This window comes from Suricata suricatta, chromosome 4 (assembly GCF_006229205.1).
Source record: "Suricata suricatta isolate VVHF042 chromosome 4, meerkat_22Aug2017_6uvM2_HiC, whole genome shotgun sequence".
In the NCBI taxonomy this organism is placed as follows: domain Eukaryota; kingdom Metazoa; phylum Chordata; class Mammalia; order Carnivora; family Herpestidae; genus Suricata; species Suricata suricatta.
Window position 1 is genome coordinate 79,083,887 of NC_043703.1, and position 4,665 is coordinate 79,088,551.

Here is a 4,665-nt window from a genome sequence, read left to right on the forward strand (position 1 = left end):
CCGAAGCCCCGCTGCAGGGAGTGCAGGAAGCTGCCGGCCGGGCCCCCTGGGCGGCCTAGGCGCTGCGTGCGCGCTCCCCCTCCTCGCCGGCGAACCACACCGCCCCCGCGGCTCCTCCATGCGCCCCGGGCCCGCCCGCGAGTCCCTGCCCCCAACGCGTCTGGCCGGACCTTCCTCGTCCCCGGCCGCGAGCACGTGCCCAGGCAGGGAGCGCGCAGAGGTCACGGTCAGGAGCAGAGACGCGGCGGCCGCCGGACCTCCCTTCAATTCGGCGCTGGCCGGCAGTGAGTCCTGTCCCGCAGGGCACGTCGAGGGCTTCCAGGAACCGCGAGCGCGCCCTTCTGCTCAGGCTCGGCCCGTCCCCTCAGGGAGCCCCGAGTCCTCCCTCCGGCTCTCCGCGAACCTCCGAGCGGGAGGCGCTGCTGCGAAGGAAAGTTCGGGCTGTGTCACCCCAACCGCCCTCGTCGCCAGCGCAGGCAGGCAGCGTAGGGACACGGCCGACACCCGGGCATCCTCCCGGACGACTCCCCAGGGCGCTCCCGGTCCGGCCCCCTTCGCAGGCGGCGCAGAAGTGAAAAGCCCGGGGCTGCGGGTGTGGGTGCGGGGACGACCAGCCAGCGGCAGACGAGGGCGCCCGGCGGGGCTGAGGTGCCCCGGGGCCGCTGGGCTCCTCCGGAGGCGGCGCGCCCTCCCCGAGTCGCGAGTCCGAGGCCGGCGCTGCTGCCCGCGGGACCGACACCCCCGGGAGGCGCAGAGGAAGGGGAGTTCGCGCTCTCCCTCCCGACGCCCCAGCTTCTGGGAGCGTCAGAGCAGCGGAAGTACGTACGGAGGACCGGGAGCGGCGGGGAAGTTTGGCGGCGGGCTGGGGTCGACCAGAAGATTCTCTGCAGTGCGCTGCCCCCTCGTGGCCGCCTCAGGACCCGTCCCTCCTTGGCCCGGCACGAACCGTGGATCCTGGGCTGGAGGCTCATTAGCCAGGTAGTTCCTCTGAAGAGGCGCTGAGGGCCCGCCTGTCAGTTAGGCTAACCTGTGGTTTGTGAAATTCGGTGTACCTTTTTTGGGTTTTCAGGGAGAAAGTAATATTTGTTGAGGTTTAAATGCCAAAAAAGTGTCTATGCATTATTTTATTTAATCCTCTAAAGGGTCCTGTGAGATAATTATTTTAATTTCATTTTACATGAGAGGGAGATAAGGCTTACAGTTATGAAACCATTGATGCTGAATTTTTGTTAATTTCTGTGTTTCTAGAACCTAATACATGCTAAGATCACATTCCATTGGAATATAAACTCCCATTCAGCTACATATTTTTATATTTTAATAGCCCCAGTGCCTAGGGCATTTCTTGGCACATAGTCGGTGCTCAACAAATATTTGTGGAATTAGTGAAATAAAGGTCTTGGAATCATTACCTAATGGTGTTTTAAACGTATCCTAATATCTCCATTCCAGGTATCCTGAGCTCATACCAGGTTGCCAGCTCCTAGAAGCTTTGTGACCTGCCTTGTGGATGTCTCTCAGTGGTATTATTCACATGAGCACTGGCAACTGTGTGAGGTGGGTGGCATCCCTAGGCCACCTGGCTAACAGGAACCTGGGAGCAGACTTCCCCAGAAGCCAGAGGGCAGGTCACAATGCCCAGAGCCGCTTTCATGTGCTCCTCCTTTAACTCTTTGACCCTCCCTCAGGAACAACAAAGGGGAATTTTCAAAAGGACCCAGAATAGCTGACCCAAAAGCAGGTGGCATGGACACAGGACACAAGGGGAAACAAGAGGGAGAACCCTCAGACTCTGAAAGGGTTTGCAGAGAGCAGGACCACCTGGACTCAGATGCCCCAGGTGCTTTAGGTAGCAAACAATAGGAATGAAGCCAGGTTTAAATGAGCAGAATAGACTGAGAATTAGGAGCACCTCTCAGGACCCTGGGCTAAGAGCTGGACTAGCCTACTGCAGAGGGACCACAGCATGTCTTGCTCTGCACACTTCCCTGTATCATGACACGCTCCTTCCCTTTCTCATACCAGCCGCCCCTGCTTTCCAACCCACAGGACAGGAGACACTGTCAAAGCTCCAGAAGCATGTCATCCAATGACTTCAGCCACTCAACAAAGATAGTCATCTGATGCTGTCAGGGGATGGGAGTTCTAAAACCCTGTCATCTAGCTTGACCCAACTGGTCACTCTCTGAACCAATGTGTGCTGGCCACAGGAGCAGGATCATCCTAAACCTGGCAGCACCGTCAGGAGTCACACAGAAGGAGAGGTGAGAATTTCTAAAACAAGTGGCATACCAGACAGCACCACAGATACATGTGCCAGGGGCCCAGAGCCACCCCTCTGTCCTCAACTTCCCTCTCTATGGAGGCCACACAAGGGCAAAAACAGGACCACTGAGCCCCACCTTTCTCAGACCTCCTCTGCTTCCACTCTACCCCTTCAGCTCCCGCCTTAACCAACTCCTACAGCAGACACGTTGCAATCCAAAATGTACTTAGAGACTGCATAGGGCATGGAAATTCGTGAAGTGGCATGAAGTGGATGAAGCGATGGAGCATGGTGGGGCGTGCAGTAAGCGGTGCCTGCACCTTGCAAAGTACGCAGCTGCCCCTCAGCTCCAGCCAATCATACATTGCCTCAAGGAGATGAGGGCCTAGTATTGCCAGGTCTTTCTACTTTTCAAGGGAAGTTGGAAGGTTACTTTTTATGTGAGATCTTCTGATGTTCAACTGATGTTGGCAAATCACTTCTCAAAAAACATCACATTAGCCAAACAAAATGAGTGCATTGCCAAATTGGCCCACAGGCCACCAGTTTGCAGTTTGTGATTGAAATAGCCAAGTGAAATGTACAACAGTGTAAAGGAACTTAAGGATGTGAACTAAATAGTTGAGGTATTACAAATACAGTGTTATGTTACTCAGTTAAGTGTGCACATGTTCAATAAGGCAATTATATAAGTAGATGATTGAGAAGACCTGACTTAACAGCCACTCACAGGGAAAGATCTTGGGAATTAAGTCGACCACAAGCATGATATGAGCCAACATGAGTCATCAATGTAGTATGACTGCCTAGAAAAGTAATGAAATCTTATGATGCATTAATAGAAGTTAAAGGATGGAATATGGAAAGAAATAATCCCATTGTACCTTGCACTTGTCAGACCCCATTTGCAGGATTACTTTCAATTCTGGGAACCAAATATTAGTGGCAAGTGGTAATTAGATCTTGAGGCCTCATGCATAAATATAGGATGAAGGAAGAGGTATCTGTTCAAGGAAGAGAAAGCTCAGAGGAAACAAGATGGGTCACTGTATGTCACGTTTTTGGCTGTCCAAGATCTGAACTCCTTCTTAGATTTGGGAGATTATCCACTTGGTAAAAGTCAGATCTTTGTTTTTTTCAGCTGGGCTATAGGGATGTGGCTCAGCCTTTGCCAGTTGAGAGCTACCCCACCCCCATGCCCTCAAAGGTGGAAGAAAGGTGGCTGGTGCAGCATCATGGAGTTCCAGCTGCAAGGGCTGCTGGGGGCAGATGGCAGGGCTGCCATGATTTATGTCAAGGACAGGGGTCAACTGTTGTCACCAGACCTGCCCCAGGCATGATTGGCATGGTAAGTCTGGGCTTTGGTCTCCGCTGCTTTGCCAGCCTTCCTGGTAATCCTATGGATATCCCAGTTTTCCCTAATTAGTTCCTTTTTTTGTTGTGGTTAGATCAGCCAGAATCCATTTCTGTTGTTTATAACAGGATATTCTAACTAATATACATTATTTATTGTCAATCAGAAACCAGTGAAGGCCCTCAATATGCAACAGTTGGTACCATGCTGAACAGCTTGACCTTCATTCTGGAAAGGTATCAAAGTGAGCACTGTTCACTCATTTAATAAGTAGTTCCTGAGTGCATTGTACATCCTGGGTGAGAGTAGAGTCTGTGGACCAGGACAGGCAATGTGGTGCAGTAAGGAAAGCCTGTCTCTGAGCTCGTTCAGGCAAGTGGCATCACTGCTGTGGACCTCAGTTACTTCTATAAACTAAAAGCCAAAAGTATTTCACCTCTTGGGGCACCTGGGTGGCTCAGTCAGTTAAGTATCTAACTCTGGATTTCGGTTCAGCTCATGATCCTGAGGTTCATGAGTTTGGGATTCTCTCTCTCTCTCTCTCTCTCTCTCTCACTCACTCTCTCTCTCACTCTCTACCACTCTCTCAGAATAAATAAGTAAACATTTTTAAAAATTCTAATCTCATCTCTTTAGAGGCTCTTGAAATCTCTACAATTGAATAAAATGTTAGAAGGGATATTTGTTCTGCTTTGTTATTAGACAGAAAACTAAAATGAATTCGAGTTACAGGAAGGCAGGTTTCAGCTAGACATAGAGAAAGGCTTTTTAATAAAGCTGAGTTGTCCAACAACAGCATTGGCAGTCTTAGAAAGCAGGAAGAAAGAATTCAGACACAAATTATTTCTGTACAGAATCTCATTAAAGCACCTCTTTTCAGCCCAACACTGCTTCCTTTGGGTGCCCCCCATCCCTGGCCCACATGGCCCTTGTAGATGGCTGTTCGCTGCACCTGCATCCATGTTCCCAACAGGTCCAGGGGCCAAGCCTGGCCTATCAGAATCATCCGCCCCTACAGATGCTTAGTTCCGGGTGGGCACCTCAC